Genomic DNA, 23,269 nt, shown 5'->3' on the forward strand with positions numbered 1-23,269 from the left:
ATGATGTTCTTTAAACGAAATGCTCAGTATATCCACCATCATTCCTCAACAATAGCTGTAGTCTAGGAATAATGTTGTGAACAGCACTGTAAAGCATGTCCGGAGTTATGGTGAGGCATTGGCGTCGTATGTTGTCTTTCAGCATCCCTAGAGATGTCGGTCGATCACGACACACTTGCGACTTCACGTAACCCCAAAGCCAATAATCGCACGGACTGAGGTCTGGGGACCTGGGAGGCCAAGCATGACGAAAGTGGCGGCTGAGAACACGATCACCACCAAACGACGCGCGCAAGAGATCTTTCACGTGTCTTGCAATATGGGGTGGAGCGCCATCCTGCATAAACATCGTACGTTCCAGCAGGTGTTTATCAGCCAGGCTGGGGATGATGCAATTCTGTAACATATCGGCGTACCTCTCACCCGTCACGGTAGCAGTCACTGACGGTTTGCTGTCCAGCGCCATCTGTCGGACATGTTGTGAACTTCTTTTTTGTTCTTATAAAACCCCATGTCATTCCAAGCAAGTGTTTCAATCAAATTTATACTGACTTTTTGATCACCCGGTACATCCTCTATTATTAGGATGAAATGACTAATCGGAAAGAAACGAAAGATATCCTGTAATAGCAGATTGGTTGTCTTTTTAAATTGTGCAAAGGAAATTTTTGTCCTACTTACAGTCTGAATTCTATGACGCCTCAGACTTGGCACTCGTCAAAAAAGTGCTCGAAAAGGCAGGTTTCCTCTTACGTTATTACTATGTGGGCAACATTTAAACTAAACTGCAACATTCATACACTAAATAAAAGTAGACATTTCGACAATTCTGGATGGTACAACGTATCGATGTTCGTTATTCGATGTAAACAGAATCTGAGCTCAAAGTCTTTACGTTGAATGTCACTGAATTCTCCAGAAAGAACCTTTCTGCTGTTACTCTTTCTGCACTGACTACACAGTGCTGCCTGTTTCGTTTCGTGATGACGGATCCGCCTCCCGTGACAGCGGGTTGCCAATTCTGCATTACGCAAGGCGTCCAGATACTTTTGATCTGTGTAATTTCGTGGCTTTGCATTTACATTAATCTCATTCCACTGATTGAGTCGTTCATTCTATTTCAGTGCATTTATTTCAGTACAAAAAATGATAGACGTGTCTGTTGCCGGGGGGTCAGGGATTTTCTCTGCCTCGTGATGACTGGGTGTTGTGTGATGTCCTTAGGCTAGTTAGGTTTAAGTAGTTCTATGTTCTAGGGGACTGATGACCATAGATGTTAAGTCCCATAGTGCTCAGAGCCATTTTTTGTGTCTGTTGGTGACTGGCGCACCACCTAGTGAAGGAAAGTGTGTGGAATGAAAGTTCTGCTGTGGTGCGTTATGTGCAGTGCCTTCCCGTATGTCGGGCCGCGTTGTGCAGACTAACTCGAGAGCTGGCAGCAGCGTGCCTTCTGGCTCTAGAGACGGTGCTTTGCTATTTCCAGCTCGCACGGCGTAAACAGTGCCTGTGTAAATACACCAGTGGCAGACTTGCTGGCGCGATGTGACGCGGTGCCGACTCTAGCGTTCGTTAGCGCCAAATGTTCTCACAGTGGCAGAGAAGACATTCACTACCGCTTAAAAATACACAAGTCTAAAAAATAATAAATTACAGGCGGCGCACTCCCTCATTGCACTACTGTTTTTGAGAAGACTGTCACACAGACGGACTAGGGGAGGTATTTTACTAGAGGAGCAATTTTGGGTCCGTGTGGGACGTACAACATTGTAGCAACTGCGGAAAATTGTTAGGGAAATCACATTGGTCTTCAACGATAGAGGCGATTGGTAGAATGATCCTATGAGATGTTACTCGGGACTTTGACAGCGTCCTGTTGCTTGGGCTTCTTTATAACAGTGGGCGTACATTCGCAGTACAAATCGAAAATATCGAATTCCTTCATAGAGTGATCCATGCATGATGGCCCTAGTGATCGGTGAGAACCTCTGTCTTGTACTATGCGCCTACTTCGCCAACTTTGCAAGATACAAGACGCCTATTCGAGAAGACGATGATTCAGATCCCCGTCCGGATATCCATATCACGGTTTTCCGTCATTTCCGTAAACAGCTTTAGGCAAATAATGCGTAATTTATCTGAAAAGAGCCCAGTGTAGTACTTCTTAATGCGATCCAATGATCTATCTCTAATGATCTCGTCGTCGACAGGACGTTAAAACTCAGAACTTCGCCACGCATAAGCAAGTACATCTACGAAAATGACATCACTAGAAATCCCAGAATCTTATCCCCAGCTATAATTCAGCTCCGACTACAAGATGTTAAGCGTGATCTGGAGAGGTGGACGCGGCCTAGCGACTGGGACTTACTGGGACCAAAATCAGGCACTCCTCCGGACCAAGAAACACCCTCGAGTAATTGAAGATTTACGACTTTTTGTCGTTCCATTTCAGTAGACCATGACAACAAAGTATCTATGACACTTGATTGGCGCTTACGTAGGAGGTCTTTACTCACATTTGGTTTACATGATGCTTCTAAATTCTTGATGCAATGTGTTTTCTCATTAATCTGGGCTGTAAGAACGAAGGACTCATTGTAGATTGCCTGGCTTTTCCAGATGACACCGAGCGAGGTGGCGCAGTGGTTAGCACACTGGACTCGCATTCGGGAGGACGACGGTTCAATCCCGTCTCCAGCCATCCTGATTTAGGTTTTCCATGATTTTCCTAAATCGTTTCAGGCAAATGCCGGGATGGTTCCTTTGAAAGGGCACGGCCGATTTCCTTCCCAATCCTTCCCTAACCCGAGCTTGCTCTCCGTCTCTAATGACCTCGTTGTCGACGGGACGTTAAACACTAACCACCACCACCACCAGATGACATGGCACTGATTGCTGATTCTCTTGAAATGGCAACAATGTAGGTAAACTTCCTGAGAAAACCTGCAGCCTAAGTGCGTCTTCAAGTGTCGCTGGAGAAAACAAAGTTCTTCACCAACATCAAAGAAGCTAACAGAGAGATGTTACTAGACCAGGGAAACATCAAAAGGACTGAGAAGTTTAAGTATCTCGGCGAATGGATTGAAGCCAACTTATCTCAAAAAACGTCATTATCCATGAGAGTCAACAAGTTGTAGCTAGCCTATCGACTGACTATGAACACCTACAACAAAAAATGCCCGTCACGTAACCTGAAACTTAAGCACTACCCATGTCATTCGACCAGAATCCCTGTATGCTATGGAATATCTTTCCACGAACCGGAGAGGTCTGATGGAGATATAGGAAGTCAGAGAGAGGAGAATCCTGAGGAAGAGCTTAAGCTCGGTAGAAGGAGGTGGGTAATTCAGAAGGCGACATAACTCGGAGTTCTACGAGCATATCGAGAGGCTCTCTGACTGCGCAAGAAAAAGAAGGGTAGCTTTCTATAGCCATGTTGCAAGATTGCCCTCAAACAGATTGACCAACCGTCTGTTCACCTTCTGCCAAAACAAGAAGATTCGCACCACTTTGCTGACAGAAACTGAAACGGACTTTAAAGAGTATAACTGATCTCCAGAGCAGACAGTCTATGAGACGTACCCTGAAGGAAGCCCGAGAATTTCAGGAAAAGCCCCGAAGGAAAGGTACCCCGTGCACAGAAGAAAGGAAGAAGTTACTTCGGCAGCGGATGCTACAGTACTCGGCAAAAATCAAAGCCCAACAGTTGAACAAGCGTGGTCCAAAGTAGGCCCATTCGAAACAAGAAGAAAAAGAAAGGTCATCACTGTCCGTTTAGTGCCAATTGCAATTTTGCAGGCCCTGGATCTGGTCTGTGCCACAGCACCGAAGTTCACATCAAGAAACTACAACGACTTTAAAACAAGGTAATAGAGTGCATATGCCACGTACAAAGAAATTTTACAGCCCGCTTTCTCTACGATTAGGTAAGGAAGATCAAGTATTAGACGATTCCAAAATACGCCCGGAAACTTGACAGTAAAGCCAGGACGTCCCATAATTCCATAATACACCCATCAAAAAAAGTTTTCATCACTTCGGTTCCGATAATTCCGGAACCTGAACAGAAAATTGGAGTAGAGATAATATATGTGAACATCATTTCCGCCCTTTTTTTTTTCCTCATGAAAACCAAACATTGCATATTGTACCACCATGCAGCGAGACCTTCAGAGGTGGTGGTCCAGATTGCTGTACATACCGATAACTATAGGACCCTCTTGCATTGATGCATGCCTCTACTTGTCATGGCATACTATCCAAAGCTCATCAAGGCACTGGTGGTCCAGATTGTCCCACTCCTCAACGGCGATTCGGCGTAGGTCCCTCAGGGTGGTTGGTGGGTCACGTCATCCATAAACAGCCCTTTCCAGTCTATCCCAGGCATGTTCGATAGGGTTCATGTCTGGAGAATATGCTGGCCACTCGTGTCGAGCAGCGATGTCGTTGTCCTGAATGAAGCCATTCACAAGATGTCCATGATGGGGCCGCGAATTGTCGTCCATGAAGACGAATGCCTTGCCAATACGCTGCCGATATGGTTGCAGTATCGGTCGGAGGATGGCATTCACGTATCGTACAGCCGTTACGGCGCCTTCCATGACCACCAGCGGCGTACGTCGGCCCCCTCATATTGCCACCCCAAAACAGCAGCGAACCTCCACCTTGCTGCACTCGCTGCACAGTATGTCTAAGGCGTTCAGCCTGACCGGATTGCCTCCAAACACGTCTCCGACGATTGTCTGGTTGAGGGCATATGCAACACTCATCGATGAAGAGAACGCGATGCCAATCCTGAGCGGTCCATTCGGCATGTTTTTAGACCCATCTGTACCGCGCTGTATGGTGTCGTGGTTGCAAAGATGGACCTCGCCATGGACGTCGGGAGTGAAGTTACGCATCATCCAGCCTCTTGCGCACCTTTGAGTCGTAACAACGTCGTGTGGCTGCACGAAAAGCATTACTCAACATGGTGGCTGTGCCGTCAGGGTTCTTCCGACCCATAATCCGCAGTAGCCATAGTAGCTGTTGGGCGGCCTGAGCGAGTCATGTCATCAACAGTTCCTGTCTCTCTGTATCTTCTCCATTTCCGAACAACATCGCTTTGGTACACTTCCAGACGCCTAGGCACTTCCCTTGTTGAGAGCCCTTCCCGGCACAAAGTAACAATGCGGACGCGATCGAACAGCGGTATTGACCGTCTAGGCATGGTTGAACTACAGACAACACGAGCCGTGTACCTCCTTTCTGGAGGAATGACGAACTGATCGGCTGTCCGACTCTCTCCGTCTAATAAGCGCTGCTCATGCATGGTTGTTTACATCTTTGGGCGAGTTTAGTGACATCTTTGAACTATCAAAGGGACTGTGTCATCAAGGGTAAGGGTGGGCCAACACCATACTGAATTCCAGCATTACCGATAGAGGGCACGACGAACTTTTAAGTCTTTCTAGCCAGGTGTCAGGATACTTTTGATCAAATAGTGTATCTAAATGGAAATAAAAGGACACGAGAGATCTCTCTTGTGCTTATAGATATCATTTATTTTGAAACGAAGTGAATTATCAGCTACGAAAACTAAAACTATGATTGATTTTAACGCTCATAATAAATCTGTAAGAAATTGTTAAATGGTGATCCATGACCTTGTTGGTACATGTTGATCACAAATGCAACTTGGAAAAAAAAACTGTGTGTGCCTCATCTTATATTTACTATGGCGTGTCGTGTAGACAAAAAGTGCCCGCTTAGTTAAAATAATTAGAAAGGAATTTTAGATTAAAATATGTATAGCTTTAGACGGATAGCAACAATGGTTCTGTAACTAGTGAAATTTTCTCTGCTGAATTTTCATATCCGCATTCTGTACCGCTTCGAGATTAATGGAAAGTTTACAATTATAGGTCTTGAAATGCAATTATTCGTGTGTGTGTATGTGAAATTCGTCGAGTGTGAACACGTAGGTTTAGTAAACATGTAACATTAGGAATACCAACATAGGTCTAATTCGTACAGAAATGACATCATCTACATCATGAAAGTACGCGTTTGGTAATATTGCAAAATTTAGTTAGAGAACGAACTATTTTTGTCTCTTGCTTTCGTTGCAGGTTTTTCTCTAAAAAAAAAAAACGCGTATAAAGCTAAAACAGCACTTAATGAAACTGGTGCACAGTTAATGAGACGGTGAACGGGCACCCCCGCCCCCACCCCCTCCCCATCTTATTTTAGAGACTGTTTAACTTTTCTGTCCTTTCACATTCGACAAAAGCCAATGTTTTATGTACCAGAACAGATTCTGGTAAAAGAGATTCAGGCATAAGAGATTCAGGCATAAGTATCTCAATTGCGTTCATACCTATTCTCATGTAGATTCATAGGATTTTGTACCTTGTTACACGATGGTTTTGGCAAGCGGGCAGTTAGAGGTTACCGCATTTCACACTCCTGAGATGAAATGCCATGGTATGGGTTTTTAATTAAAATACGTTCTTCGGTTAACTGATGTAAATAAAATAAGCATATACTATTTCGCTTTTAAATAGTGTATTTTTTACGTTGTTTCAGTTCCCTGCGACCGAACTGCACGTTGGAGGAACAAGACGTATTAGCACGAGTTGTATGAGATAGCTTCGTCCGTAAAGGATTTGACAGTGTATGGAAGGAAGGTAAGAGAGAGAGATATATATACACATATTTTGCTCGCATAAACTAACATACACCAAACTTCTGAGAAACTAACTCCATTCCTGGAGAGCCATGCGATCGACTGTATGCCGTAGTAACTACAGACAGTTTCGTCATAGTAAAAGATTTATTATCAGTACTGCAAAAATACGATACTTCCCATTTTGCCAAATACTATCACGTACGCCTCCATAAAGTCTTAGAGTGAGCAATGGCACCTCTTGCCAACTTAGACGATAATATAAATAGTCCTTCACATCATTGCGACATGTCTGGTGCTTCAGCACCAGGCTACGACAGCATACAGGAAATGATCATCATCCGTAAAACGTTTAGCAAGCAGATATTGAAAAAATAAAATAGTCTGAAAGCTCCAGGCCGACATTGCACGGAACATAGTAACATGTCTCTCCGTTAAATTACGTATGACTATCTGTTCACCCATTGGGAAACAGTAGCTCTGGCTGAACTCATACAACATTTCCTACAGACAACGACAATAATGTCCTGAAACGCCCCGGACGTGTTATTTTCCTACTGCAAAAACAGAGTACACCGTCTGTGACGTCGCTTCCACTATTGCAGTGTTTTACTCCTTCCACAGTCGGATCAGAGGCGCTGATTGCGTTAGTCACGCCCTTCTAATTACTGAACACAGAAAGCGAAAGGTTGTCAGCCTCAAAGCAGCTGCGTATGTTCTGTGCACAAACTTACCTTACTTCACGAATGACACATGAACAAATGATGCTAAATTTCTTATCAAACTCTGTATTCAGAGTATTGATGAAAAAGAAACATTTCCATCGTAGTAGACTTTTTAAGCAATTATTTGTGAATGAATGACGATGCAAAGTTACTTGACGTAATGATGTGATACGTACTCTTTTTGCGGTATTCTGTGTTGCAGTGGAAAAGAATTTTCTCAGATTGACAACCGCGTTTCATATTTTCATTAAAAGTTGCCTGCCATCAAAAATTTCCCTGTTGAACTTCCAATCGAAGCAGGTCAATTTCGGCTTTTTCTCGTCACTTCCATCAGCGGAGAACTCCAACCAGAAATAAAAAATTTTACGGATGTGTGTATCTTTTTTAGAATTTTGTTGTGCATTCTGCTGTGCTGAAACTTTAGTACAGAGCTTTATTATAAAAACCGCAGACATCAACGATTAAGCTTACTCTCAAATGCCTGCATGTCATTAGAATTTGATCAAGAGAAATGAGTATCGGATATATTACGAGGGTAATCCCAAAAGTAAGGTCTCCTATTTTTTTGTAAGTACAGAACTCTATTTGTGTGGCAGTTGGTCACAATGTTATGAAGAGTGCTTCACGCTCTGTGTGTAAACATGCGCACGCCGCGCTGAGGCGCTCAGTCTTGGCTCGGCAGCCGTTGAGAATGGAGCTCCAGTTGGATGTTACTGCCAAGTGCGAATTGCGCGCAGTTATTCGTTGGTTGAACACAAAGGGCACTGCGCCGATTGAAATCCATCGCCAATTGACGGAAGTGAATGGTGAGTCGTGCATGGATGTCAAAAATGTTTGTAAGTGGTGTAGAGAGTTTGCAGCTGGTCGGACCGAAATTCACGACGAAGAAAGGAGCGGGAGACCGTCAGCTTCTGAGGAGACAGTGTTGAAGGTTGAGCAAAGCATGCGTGAAGATCGGCGGATCACCCTGGATGATTTCTGCACGTTGGTTCCTGAGGTTTCTCGAAGCACCGGTCACAGAATTTTAACGGAAACATTGAACTACCGGAAGGTGTGCACAAGATGGGTGCCACGCATGCTGACTGAGGACCACGTGCAGCAACGAGTTGATGCTTTCCGCGTATTCCTTCACCGCCTCACAGCCGAACAGGACAACTTTCTGGACTCACTTGTCACGGGTGACGAAACCTGGGCATACCACTTTACACCTGAGACCAAGTAACAATCACGCCAGTGGCGGCATCCTCCTTCGCCAAAGCCGCGGGAATTCAAACACAGTCTGCCGGTAAAGTCATGACAACGGTTTTTTGGGATCGGAAAGGGGTATTATTGGTCGACTTTATGCCCACTGGGACCACAATTAACGCTGACACGTACTGTGAGACTCTGAAAAAACTCAAACGGACAATTCAGAACCGGAGAAGAGGAATGTTGATCAAGGGCGTACACATTTTCCATGACAACGCTCGCCCACACATCGCTCGGCAAACTGTTGCTCTCCTGCAACAGTTTCAGTGGAACGTAATCACCTGCCCACCCTGTAGTCCTGATTTTACGCCCAGTGACTATCACGTTTCCTAAGTTAAAAGAACATTTGGCCGGCAAGCGATTCAGCTCCGACGACGAGTTGAAAGAATAGGTTCAAAACTTTCTGAACAACATGGCGGCGAGCTGGTATGACATGGGGATAAAAAACTGCCAAAGCGTCTACAAAAATGCATCGACAGAAATGGTGATTATGACGAAAATAGCTAAATGTTCAAGCTGTAAACTGATGTAAACCATTGTAGAAATAAACAGGTCTATGTACTTATAAAAAATAGGAGACCTTACTTTCGGGATTACCCTCGTATGTAACGCTCGGTCTGAGTATCTACGGAAGCCGTGGACGTTTCTGTAACAAACATGATTATTTTTTGTGTGGTACGAAAACCATGTAATTACGTAGCTAGAGTATTTGTGGTGAGAAAGATTGTTGGCGTGACGTATATTCTAGAATTAATGCAACCTTTACCCATTATATGAAACGTATATTCGAGGAAGTAGAGTACTGGCCATAAAAATTGCTACATCACGAAGATGACGTGCTACAGACGCGAAATTTAACTTACGGGAAGAAGATACTGTGGTATGCAAATGTTTAGCTTTTCAGAGCATTCACACAAGGTTGGCGCCGGTGGCGACACCTACAACGTGCTGACATGAGGAAAGTTTCCAACCGATTTCTCATACACAAAGAGCAGTTGACCAGCGTTGCCTGGTGAAACGTTGTTGTGATGCCTCGTGTAAGGAGGAGAAATGTGTACCATCACGTTTCCGTCTTTGATAAAGGTCGGATTGTAGCCTATCGCGATTGCGGTGTATCGTACCGCGACGTTGCTGCTCGCGTTGGTCGAGATCCAATGACTGTTAGCAGAATATGGAATCGGTGGGTTCAGGAGGGTAATACGGAACGCCGTGCTGGATCCCAACGGCCTCGTATCACTAGCAGTCGAGATGACAGGCATCTTATCCGCAAGGTTGTAACGGATCGTGCAGCCACGTCTCGATCCCTGAGTCAACAGATGGGGACCATTTGCAAGACAACAGCCATCTGCACGAACAGTTCGACGACGTTTGCAGCAGTACGGACTATCAGTTGGAGACCATGGCTGCGGTTACCCCTGACGCTGCATCACAGACAGGAGCGCCTGCGATGGTGTACTCAACGACGAACCTGGTGCACGAATGGGAAAACGTCATTTTTTCGGATGAATCCAGGTTCTGTTTACAGCATCATGATGGTCGCATCCGAGTTTGGCGACATCGCGGTGAACGCACATTGGAAGCGTGTATTTGTCATCGCCATACTGGCGTATCACCCGGCGTGATGGTATGGGGTGCCACTGGTTACACGTCTCGGTCACCTCTTGTTCGCATTGACGGCACTTTGAACAGTGGACGGTACATTTCAAATGTGTTACGACCCGTGCTCTACCCTTCATTCGATCCCTGCGAAACCCTACATGTCAGCAGGATAATACACGACCGCATGTTGCAGGTCCTGTACGGGCCTTTCTGGATACAGAAAATGTTCGACTGCTGCCCTGGCCAGCACATTCCCCAGATCTCTCACCAATTGAAAACGCCTGGTCGATGGTGGCCGAGCAACTGGCTCGTCACAATACGCCAGTCACTACTCTTGATGAACTGTGGTATCGTGTTGAAGCTGCATGGGCAGATGTGCGTGTACACGCCATCCAAGCTCTGTTTGACTCAATGCCCAGGAAGACCGTTATTACGGCCAGAGGTGATTGTTCTGGGTACTGATTTCCCAATATCTGTGCACCCAAATTGCGTGAAAATGTAATCACATGTCAGTTCTAGTATAATATATTTGTGCAATGAATATCCGCTTATCAACTGGATTTCTTCTTGGTGTAGCAATTTTAATGGTCAGTAGTGTATATCCTTTCGCTTTTACTGGATCGTCGCCTATCAGTATTTTGCGAGAGCTTCTTCCCGATGAGTACCTTTAGTCTAAATTTTACTCTCCATTCTTCCAGACATACGTGTGCACTTAGACGCTTTTGAACCACTTAGTGAGCTCTTCGTTGTTGCCTACATTGCCTTCGTTTACAACTGCCGGCCGAAGTGGCCGTGCGGTTAAAGGCGCTGCAGTCTGGAACCGCAAGACCGCTACGGTCGCAGGTTCGAATCCTGCCTCGGGCATGGATGTTTGTGATGTCCTTAGGTTAGTTAGGTTTAACTAGTTCTAAGTTCTAGGGGACTAATGACCTCAGCAGTTGAGTCCCATAGTGCTCAGAGCCATTTGAACCATCGTTTACAACTGCTGCGTAAACAGCAGTGACGTTTTTCATTCCACGAACACCTGCGTTCAGGTAGCTTTTCTTGTACTTCGGGTACCATAAAAATGTCACTCTAATACAAGTGTAGAGAAAACTCTGGGACTCACATTGTTAAAATTTCGACTGAGAAAATCGTCACGTTATCAAAATTCTGCCTCGACGGCACTGATGAACACCGTTTGAACCGCAGCCTGCGCCTACCGGCTTAGCTCAAAACGAGTACCCCAACTATCGAAGTACATAGTCCAAACAGTTGCTTGGAACACCAGGTTCTCAGACTGCTTCAGGCTTGATTCACCTTGCGTTACGCTTAATCTCAGCGATGGTGTCAAAGCGTGAGTACAGTCAGGGAACGAACCACAACGCTACTTAAAATAAGAGTCGACTACAAATTCAACATACATTTTGCTTCATAGAGACTTTTACGAGAGACTTACGCGTGTGATTAATATGAAAGCACCGAAATGAGCGGCAAAAGTGCTGGTACTATAGAGAAACATTAGTTAAGGATCCGCCTGTTAATGCTTGCCGACAAGGGAAAAAAAGAAAAAAAGAAATCATGAAACATACATGAATGTAGAAATCAGGCATTAAACTGAGGATTCTGTACAGTTATAAAACACGGTCTGTAGAACGTTTGAGATTACCTTAGAGGCAGGTTAGAGGCGCCTATACTCTGGAAACTGTAGTAATTGCTAGTTACCGTCGTGATTCTGATGTGACTAATTGTCGCTACCAGAGAAGCAACAAGATTCTAAGCGGTTTTTCTTGACTGAACCGTTAGCCTTCCATGAACTTCTGAGGCCTTAGGCACTCAGGTAATCTGTGGCAACATGGCGCCTAAGCTGTAGGTCCATGTGGCCTGGAGGCTGACTGTACTTACGGCGGAAGACACTTGTTGTCTCAACAAGATTAATCAGTAAAATGAGAGCGACCGCTAATGTTGGATGCTATTTAAAACCTTTGGCAGTAAGCAAAGGTATCCTTAGGCATGGCCAAGGGAACTTTGGTAGGACCCTCTTGGTCTCGATATATTACGATGGTGCACAAGTTCATAAAGGTTTTGTTTTGCATGTTGGTATTCCGTTTGCTATGAGTTTATTTGTCGATTGCCATTTTTTATTTGTAGTGCCCTGTTGCTATTTGAATTAACATATTTTCATTTGGAGATAGTGAGTGGAGCTGTGGACGCTAGAAAATGAAGTGCCAAGTGGAGAAATCAGAGTATTTCCGACGTATTCTTCTGTTTGAGTTCAGTAGAGGGGTGACAGCAGCGGCGGCAGCCTGAAACATTTGCGATGTGTATGGGGATAACGCCGTTGGACAGAGCACGGCAAGAAAATAGTTTTCTCTGTGTAAGGAGGATCTTGTTAACATTAGTGTCTCTCCATGTTAGGGAAGACCTTCGGGGTTTGGTGAAGATCGTTTAAGCTCATAAATCCACAATGATGGACGTCACTGTACTTGAGAACTGGCAAATGTGATGAACTTTTATCATTCCTCCATCGCACGACATTTGCTTGCAACGGGGAAGGTTTAAAAATCGGGTCTAAGGGTACCTTATGCTCTAAGTTAAAATAACAAAACTCAGTGGGTAACCATATGTGCATCTCTCCTTGCCCGTCACCAATTGGCTCATGAACAACGCCGATCATTCCTATGCTGTTTCATTACTAGTGGCTAGAAATTGTCTCTTCATGCTACCATAACGAAAAGAAAGGGATGGTTGCGTACGAAGACCTGCACGCATCGACAAAAGATATTATACATCTGATGGAACAGCGACGGTGTGATATACTACGAATTACTTCCCCCAGGTGTAACGTCACTGCTGACATTATTTTAATTGTCCAAAACAAAGACGTCATGCAGATGCAGTCCAAGAACAACGACCAGGAAGACTGCGTGAAGTGACGCTACTCCACGATAACGCCCGCCTGCATTCTGCTAGACTGACGAAAAACACTGTAGGAGTTGAGTTGGAACCGCACGGGTCTATACAGGTCCGTGGCTGCTAAATGTAATTTATCTGAAATGATGGGAAACAGCTGAACAACACCCACCTTATCACCTGCTCTTGCGTCCTCAGATTTTCATCTTTTCCGCTTTCTATCGAACAACCTTCACGGTACTTCCTTTACAGATGAAACTGCGCCTCGAACATGGCTCACCGAGTTCTTCGCTTCAGAACACTGTGATTTTTACAGTTACGGAATCGAAAAGTTACGGCAGCGTTGGCAGACTGTTGTAAGTGATAAGGAGAATATACAGGGCGAATCAAAAATCCTTGGACACCTTCATAAGTTGGAAGATTGAAGGGAAAATTGAAATGTGATGATGGGAACATAGGTTTGATGTGGGGCCGCAACTTTTGGAGTGAATGTCATTCACAGCCGCCATCTTGAAATCCGCCATTTTGGATTCAAGTCATTTTTTTTTAAATGGGAAGGGGGGGGGTGTATGACACATCAAGTAACACTCGCTTGAGCTCTGGAATTTAGTGGTGTAATTTGTTTTTGTCTATCTTGTACAGTTTAGAGGTTATTAATGTTCAAAGTTGGGAAATTACCTTCATACCGACTGCTACAAGTTCTACATGTTGCCCATCTCGTGCAATACACAACTGTAGTCGATGCAACTACTCTGACTGTACATGGATGAGAGTGTCTCCTGCAATTTAGTCACAGGCGTGTTGTATGCGTTCCTCCAGGTGACTCAAATCACGGATGCTCTCAGCATACACTGTCTGCTTAAGATGCCCCCATAGATAAAAAAAAAGGGGGCGTTAAGTCAGGGGATCTGAACGGCCACTCCATGGGATCACGGCGACCAATCCACTTCCATGGCAGTTATTCCTCCAACCATTCACGGACACGAATGCCACAGTGTGGAGGGGCTCCATCGTGCTGAAAATAAGATGGGAAAATGCCGTCAACGTTCAATGTGGAAGGGAACACCGTTCAATGTGGAAGGGAACGCAAGGTCCAGCAGCAGCATCAGATACTGTGGTGCAGTTAAGGTGTTGTAAACGAAAAATGGCCCATTGATGCGGGTGTCCCATATCCCACACCACACCATCACCTTTGCTGGGCTATGTTCTCGAATTGGGGCAACCCAGTTCGGATTTGCGTCACTCAAGTATCGACAATTATGTCGATTAACCTCCCCACTCAAAGTGAAATACGCCTCGTCGCTGAACAGTATGCCCTTGGCAAACGAAGGATCCAGTTCGTGTTGTTCAGTAGCCCACAGGCAGAACTCCAACCAGCGATCAGGGTCATCTTCGTTAAGTCGATGTTGCATCTGCGGCTAGTAAGGATGCCACTAAGTGGTGTGCAATATCCGGACAACGGAGGTTTGTCTTATTCCACATGCTAGGGCCATACGACGGGTACTTCGTTTAGGACTTTTCACAAACGACGCAACAACCGCAGTTGCGGTTTCCTCATTGGTGGCAGTCCTTGGTCGCCCACTACGTGCCCTATCGTGAACAGAGCCCGTCTCTCGGAATTTGGTGATCACGTGAGCCACCGTGCTGGTTCAAAGTGGTTCAGATGGCTCTGAGCACTATGGGACTTAACTTCTGAGGTCATCAGTCCCATAGAACTTAGAACTACTAACTAACCTGTGGACATCGCACACATCCATGCCCGAGGCAGGATTCGAACCTGCAACCGTAGCAGCAGCGCGGTTCCGGACTGAAGCGCCTAGAACCGCTCGGCCACCGGGGCCGGCCCACCGTGCTGTGCTTATACCGGTTCTCTGTCTGGGTGCCGTCTGTTGTAGTCAGCTGCTATTCTTCGGTAGCTGCGTTCCCCTGATATAAGAATGATTTCGATCTTCTGTTCATGTGTGAGACCCATTTTAGATCACCTGGAACAAAGAGAGACATGAGTCGGTATCAAGGTAACTTTGAACATTAATAACTTCTAAACTGTACAAGATAGTCAGCAACAAATTACACCACTAAACTCCAGAGCTCAAGGGAGTGTTATTTGATGTGTCATACACCCCCCCTTCCCATTAAAAAAAAAAAGAATCCAAAATGGCGGATTTCAAGATGGCGGCCGTGAATGGAATTCACTCCAAAAGTTGCGGCCCCACGTCAAACCTATGTTCCCATCATCACATTTCAATTTTCCCTTTAATCTTCCAACTTATGAAGGTGTCCAAGGACTTTTGACCTGCCCTGTGTTATTGATGGCTATAAACTATCTTTTGTGTGTATCTATCGTGTTTATTAAACTTTTGGAAAGACGCTATGAACATGTGCACCAACCCACTACAAAAACGTCTGACGGGCAGGATGAGCAGCGGTCTGCAACTCTTTGATGATGACGCTGTAATGAACGGGGCACTGATGTCTTTAAGCAACTGCAGGATGATACAGGATAATTTGGAGAGAAATTCTTTTTAGTGTGATGAATGACTATTCGCCCTAAATGTGGAAAAATGTGAATTAATTTGGATTATTAGGGAAAACAAAGCTTTAATATTCGAATACAGCATTAGTGGTGTTTAGCTTGACAGTGTGACGTCGATTAAATATCTGGGTGAAAATATCTAAGCGAAACGAAATGGAACGAGCACATACGACGGGCAATAGGGAAGATGGATGGTCAACTCGGTTAGTTGGAAGAACTCTAAGAAAATGTAGCTCATCTATAAAGGAGGAATCGTACGGAACACTTGCGCAGTCCATTGTTGAATACTACTCGAGTGATTGGCATCCCCATCAGATGGAATAAAGGAAGACAACTAAGTAGTTCAGAGGCGTATTGCTAAATTTGTTACCTGTAGGTTGTGTGAACTCCACTGGAAATCTCAGGAAAGAAGACGATGTTGTGATTCTTGAGTTTCTCCCGGTGTATTTGATAATCAAAATATCCACGGGTGTACTGCCGGTCTACAGTGTCCAACGGGCACAATATTTCGGCGGTCATACATGTCGCCATCATCAGGTGAACTGACGGACTGAGCTCCTGTGAACGTGCCGGCACGGAGATCCGTACGCTATGGCTGCTCAGGGGGAACCCAGTTCTTCCAACTAACCCAGTTCCCCCTGAGCAGCCATAGCGTACGGATCTCCGTGCCGGCACGTTCACAGGAGCTCAGTCCGTCAGTTCACCTGATGATGGCGACATGTGTGATCGCCGAAATATTGTGCCCGTTGACACTGTAGACCGGCAGTACACCCGTGGATATTTCGATTAAGAGGATGTTAATTTCGCGAAAGTCTATTGATAAAGTTCAAAGCAACACGTTTTACATCACACTGCAGAACGCATTAAATATATTCGCATTTGCGAATATGGACAGCCATCAGCTGTATATTGTATTGACGACAATGAAAATTTGCACCGGACCTGGACTCGAACTCCGACTTCCTACTTGTCGCGTGGGGTTACCTTACTATTAGGCTATCTGAGAACGACTCGGGACCAGACCCAACCATTCATATGTCGTCAAACATGTGTCTACAACCTGCACTCGTACATTCATTATGTATATTCCGTACAGGGGAGACATTTTTTCATCAATTAATTGAAATTATCTTGCCCGATGTCGGCGGATAAATACGGCGTTGCAGTGCCTGTGTAATTTGTGCGTGCATCTCCGAGTGAACTTATCATCATACTTCTGAAGAACACAGGCATTGCAATATCATAAATATCGTATACTGCAGAACGACCCGTTGCCACCAACACATATTTCGCGAAGACGAGACGTATCAGGGCCCTTACGGATGTATATAGTCAGATGTTTTACCCTCGTTCCATTTGCCAGTAGAACAGGAAAGGCAGAAATAAGCAATAGTACAACGCACACTCTATCGTTCATCTGTAGTGGGTTGTGGACTATGTACCGGGTGATCAAAAAGGCAGTATAAATTTGAAAACTGAATAAATCACGGAATAATGCAGATAGAGAGGTAAAAATTGACACACTTGCTTGAAATGACATGGGGTTTCATTAGAATAAAAAAAATACAAAAGTTCAAAAAATGTCCGACAGATGCCGCCTCATATGATCAGAATAGCAATAATTAGCATAACAAAGTAAAACAAAGCAAAGATGATGTTCTTTACAGGAAATGCTCAATATGTCCACCACCATTCCTCAACAATAGCTGTAGTCGAGGAATAATGTTGTGAACAGCACTGTAAAGCATGTCCGGAGTTATGGTGAGGCATTGACGTCGGATGTTGTCTTTCAGCATCCCTAGAGATGTCGGTCGATTACGATACACTTGCGACTTCAGGTAACCCCAAAGCCAATAATCGCACGGAATGAGGTCTGGGGACTTTGGAGGTCAAGCATGACGAAAGTGGCTGCTGAGCACACGATCACCACTAAACGACGCGCGCAAGAGATCTTTCACGCGTCTGGCAATATGGGGCGGTTCTAATAAAACCCCATGTCATTCCAAGCATGTGTGTCAATTTTTATGTCTCTATCTACATTATTCCGTGGTTTATTAAGTTTTCAAATTAATACTGACTTTTTGATCACCCGGTATGTTGATACAGACGTAGTCTAATCTATCCAGTGAGACGTTGCTTTTTACAGCCAACCTAACTTAGTTCATTTTGAGAAGTTTGGAAGGACTGCTCGAATATATTAACTTGTCAGTCCCATCTTCTAACTCGTGAAGCCGGCTCTCTCGGGCATCCTTGCGTTAGGCAAAACGGAAAACTGCATCTTTATGACACCCAGAAACATCCTCATCAAATGGTGTAACGATCCGCAAAAGATACGGAAAAGTGCCTCGATACGTACGTTTCATCACAGCTGTTCAGTATCTCTTCTCTGCCCTTGCATCATACATAAAATTAACGATAAAAATTAAGCGCTTCAAATAAAGTTTTTTGTGCTATTTCTGACCTCCGCTTCCCAAACTCTAATTACTCTACTTATTAAATTCCACCACACCTGCATAATAATGCATGACAATAGTACTTGATTATTCCATAGCAAATTATCTTAACTTTGAAGGCTCCACCTCGCCCAAGAATTTGAATGAACTAGAAGCGACCAACTGATCAATCCAAGAACTTCGACACATCTGACATTACGAAGCAAGTATGAATTTGTAGACTCTTCGTTTCGTTGGTTGCACTGGTCGGGCCGGCAGGAGTGGCCGTGCGGTTCTAGGCGCTACAGTCTGGAGCCGAGCGACCTCTACGGTCGCAGGTTCAAATCTTGCCTCGGGTATGGATGTGTGTGATGTCCTTAGGTTTGTTAGGTTTAAGTAGTTATAAGTTCTAGGCGACTGGTGACCTCAGAAGTTAAGTCGCATAGTGTTCAGAGCCATTTTTGCACTGGTCGTGCCCAAGCTTTGCAAGCTGGTTGAGTCTATTCCCGGGTCGACACTCGTTAAAGGCAGGATTGGGACCCGTGACGCACAGGCTGGCTATCAATAGGCCGCCGAGGCGGTCGCGACGTCGATTCCCAACGCTGCTACATGCTGCGTGACGAAGTTAAAACGGTCAGCCTTTGCGCTGAATATTAACTCCTGCTCGCAGCTCCCGTGCGTCACCTGCGCCGCCAGAGTATTTGCGGGCTGAAAGCTGCAGTCGCGACTATATCAAGACAGCCTACTGACGTATCACAGAGGTCCGCGCGGATACGGATACTCGCAGTAGCTATTACTTACCGGATAGAAGCCTGCCCTGATGCTGATATCCGTGGGAATGTCTGAGGATATCCACAGTAATAATTACTTTCCGGTTAAACGGTAATGGACTGGGTCAGTGCAACTGGACCTTAGCCTCTCACCGACTGAACTATCCAAGCAGGACTCAAGACACGCCCTCACACCTTCAATTTCGCCCACATTTCCTATCCAACCCTCCAGACTACACAAAAGTTGTGCGTATCTTGCAGGACTACCACTCCTAGAAGAAAGGCTATTGTGGAGGAATGGCTAGGGGATTGTTTCAGAAGAAATTTTCACTATACAGCGGAATATGCGCTAATTTGAAACTTTCTGGCAGACTGAAATTGTTTTTCCTACGAGGACTGGAACTTGGGACCTACGCCTTTCGCGGACAAGTGCTCTACCAACCGACCTACCCAAGCACGAGTCACGACACATTCTCACAGTACATTTCCTGCGTTCCAAACATAACGGAAGTCCTCTTGCTTATCGCGGGACTAGCATTCATGGAAGACAGTGTATTCGGAGAAACGGCTTAACAACAGCCTACGGAATTGTTTGCAGAAAGTATTATGGAAGGGGCCCGGAGTTAGGAGCTTTGTCTTTCACCGGCCAATGCTGTTCCGACTCTTCTATCGAAGGTGAGTCACGAACCGCTCTAAAGGTTAAGGTTCTACTACCGTCAGTAACTTTTCTCACACCTTTCCGAATTCTTCCTGGAAACAATCCCCATGGCTGTTGCTAAGCTGTGTCTGCGCAGTGCACTTTCTCTCAGGAATGCTAGTCCCGCGAGCTAAGCAGGAGAACTTCCGTGAAGTCTGGAACGTAGGAGAAGTGGTGCTGACGGAAATGAAGCTGAGTGGGCGGATCGTGATCGTGCTTGGATAACTCTGTTGATAGAGTATTTGCTCGCGAAAGAAAAAGGTCGTCTCCAAATATCGAATCAGTGAGTCTTTTCCCGTTTATTCTAATTCTCCTTTTTTCCATATAATTTTGGATGCAGCCATCTCAAGGATTGGTATAAATAGTTTGGGGGATATAGGGGTTACCCTGCTTTTTCATCTTCCAACGAAAAATTTCTTTGTGTGTTTTCCTATGGTGACAGAAATCATCGAGGTATCACAGATGTTACGTAATGAGTTTATGTGCCTTGTTCGGCCAGTGGCAGTATAACAGCAGTGTGTCGGACATGATCAAAAGCATTTTGAAAATCTATAAAAGCTATGCATTGTGCCATTTCATATTCATCAGCTCGACTATTAATTACTTCATGTAGAGTGTGTATATGGTCTAGAAAGTCTTTTCGGGTTTGCTGTCGGATCCTAAAATCAACTTGACTCGATATTTCGGTGATACAACTGGTCGCCATCTTCAGGAAAATGCTGCTTCTGCTGATGAGTCCCACTGAGAACTGACGCCAGGCTGCAAATCGACGTCCTATATAGGCCACCGTTCAGTACACGGCGCATGCGCCGCCCATCACGGTTGCTGCCCTCCAAGACTGGGAGGTGGCGCCGCCCTTAGTGGAACACTGCTGGCAACGATATATCGCACTCAGGGCCGCACCGAAGAACGTTCAATTTTGATGCGAGACAATACAGGATTCCACGTCTTGCTAAGAGGAAACCCATGTCTCTGTTGATTATATTATCCGCCAACCTAATTTCAATCGCCTCTTTATATACACTGTTCCAAAAACCGGAAATGTTGGCAACTACCACAGTTCCATTAAATTTCATACGGGCACTCATTTAAGCAGTGTTCTGCTACTGCCGATTTTTCCGGCTGTTGTAGGCTCGTATGACGGCGATGTTCCACACAACACCTGTCATGAACTGTGTGAATCGAACGGCCAATTTAAGCCTTCCCACATTGACACTGAATTTTGTACACACCGGGTTTCCTAAGCCCCAAATCATCTTTCACAGAGACGAGTAGTGCCCTAATCTTAGAAGGCGGATGGAACACACTCTTAATGTTATAATTCCTGAAACGATATGCCTCCAGTATAAGGAAGAGAGGCCACCGATATATGTTCCTCTTCATGCACCTCCTTAGGTGGTCCAAACTCCAAAGCCCGACGAATCTGCTTCTCGGAGTATTCATTTTCCTTAAAAACAGCCATCAAATGCACAAGTTCTTGGGTTAAGCTGTCCGCGTCGGAAATGGCATGTGCTCTCCATACCAAAGTCCTGAGGACACCACTGCACTGATGAGGTGTATGACAAATCTTGGAATGCAGACACCGATCTGTGTGCATCGGCTTTCGGTGAACACTGTATCCCAAAGCACCATCTGGTTTTTTATAAACCATAACGTCTAAAAATGGAAGCGTCCCATCACTTTCAACGTCCATAGTAAATTAGATGCGGGGATGAAGACAGTTGAAGTGTTCCAAAAATCTATTAAGAGCATCACGTCCATGTGGCCAGACGAAAAAGGTATCATCCACATATCTCCAGAAGCACGTTGGTGCAAAGCTGAAGTCATCAGTGGCATATCCTCGAAGTCTTCCATAAATAAATTGGTGACTATGGGTGATAAAGGACTACACATAGCCACTCCGTCATTCTGTTCAAAAATGTTACCGTTAAATAAAAAATACGTGGATGTCAGCACATGACGACAAAGCTTCACCAGCTCTTCATCCAGTTTTTCACTGATCAAACTAAGGGACTCTTCCAGAGGAACTCACGTAAAAAGAGTACCACATCAAAACTCACTAATAGATCTTGAGGACTCAACTTCAAAGATCTCAATCGTCGAATAAAATATATATGGTTAGTTGCACTGTAACTCTATTCTGTGATATTGGCGTTCCATCCACAAGATAAGTGCGATATTTGATGAAAGTTTGTAGTAGTACCGATTTAGTCTTAAGTAGTCTAGCGATTAAGGTTTAACGTGGCGTCGATGGCGTGGTCATTAGAACTCAGATAGGGCGGGAAATTGTCAGCGTCCTTTTAATAGGAAGTGGCAGTCGTCTGATACTGAGGAAACCGCGGAAATATAAATGTGAACTGTGAGACAGTGGTTTGAACCCCACTCTTCCCGCATGTAAGTCCAGTGCCTATACTACCGTGCAGCCTAGCTCAGATGCTTTAGTATTACTCAGCGTGGCGTTCAGCGCGGTCAACTCAGCGCTTCTGCTGAGCACTGCGGCGAATGTGGCTCGCTGGTAGCCAACTTCCGTTACAGCATCCCCCAGGAGAGCGTCTGTCGGCTGCCAGACCTGCTGTTCCCGCATTGCGTAACGTATACGTGAGCGGAGTCACCATCCAATCTCGTTAATGAAGCTAAGTCACGGCAGGCTCAGCACTCTGTAGCATGAAAGCAGCCCTGCACTGTAATGGACTGCTGCCTGTAGCTGTTGCGTAGCCGGTAGTGGCTTCTGTACGCGTTACTTGTGCGGTTACAGTTATCCTACTAAAATTGGGGTCTCCCGCACTTGAAACCAAACATTCGTCACAATTTATCAGTGCATGTTTGTAAACTAACTGTAAAGATTTTAACTGCTCTCTGCGTGTGCTTGTGAAGAGGAGAGTTAAAGACTATTACTCGGAGAGGTAGATGACTGTTGCGACTGTAATGCGAGTGAGATCAAATGGCATTGCGGAACTGTGGAATACATGTAAAGAAGAGAAAAAAGAAACGGGATCGGATGTTTGACCGAACAAAGGAAGGAAAAAGGAGGAGAACTGTAGTAAGAAGTGAAGATTTCCTTCCTCTGTTGGACAGTGAGAAGTGGCGTATATGTTAAGTGTTTATGGAGAAGTTTCTAGAATGACAAAACTGACTGCTTCGGCTTAATCGTAAAAGCAGCTGGTAGCTAGAGTGCAAGCACAGTGACAGATATGGTTAACCAGACAGTAATATTTAGATTCTCAGTGTAACCTTTATTAAATGTGAAAGCTGGTGAGGGAGAGGGGCTTAGTGATTCATTATTACATTTTTTAGGATGACTGTGTTTATACAGAAAAGAAAACAAATGTGAATCAGAAAGCGGTTTGTTACATGAAATTGTTTTACCAAGAAATAACTGAATGAATCAATCCATATGTTATTTGTGTTGCTGGGAGCCGTTCCTATTGTGACATCGTCATTTACGAAGATGGGAAGAAATGTAGTCAACGCCATGTGCGAGTCATGTGAATTTTGTTAGCACACTGGACTCGCATTCGGGAGGACGACGGTTCAATCCCGCGTTCGGACATCTTGATTTAGATTTTCCGTGATTTCCCTAAATCGCTCAAGACAAATGCCAGGATGGTTCCTTTGAAAGGACACGGCCGACTTCCTTCCCCGTCCTTCCCTGATCCGATGAGACCGATGACCTCGCTGTCTGGTCTCTTCCCCCAAACAACCCAAC

The 23,269-nt window shown here is 45.0% G+C and overlaps 1 long non-coding RNA gene across 1 annotated transcript in view; it reads left to right on the forward strand.

Moving 5' to 3' along the window:
• The window catches only part of LOC124545079, a 486,583-nt gene that overhangs the window by 174,539 nt on the left and 288,775 nt on the right, over window positions 1-23,269 (forward strand). Inside the window, exon 3 of the long non-coding RNA XR_006967588.1 lies at window positions 6,568-6,668. This is a non-coding gene — a long non-coding RNA (uncharacterized LOC124545079). The remainder of the gene's footprint in view (window positions 1-6,567; window positions 6,669-23,269) is intronic.

The sequence above is a fragment of the Schistocerca americana genome, chromosome 8 (genome assembly GCF_021461395.2).
Source record: "Schistocerca americana isolate TAMUIC-IGC-003095 chromosome 8, iqSchAmer2.1, whole genome shotgun sequence".
In the NCBI taxonomy this organism is placed as follows: Eukaryota; Metazoa; Arthropoda; class Insecta; order Orthoptera; family Acrididae; genus Schistocerca; species Schistocerca americana.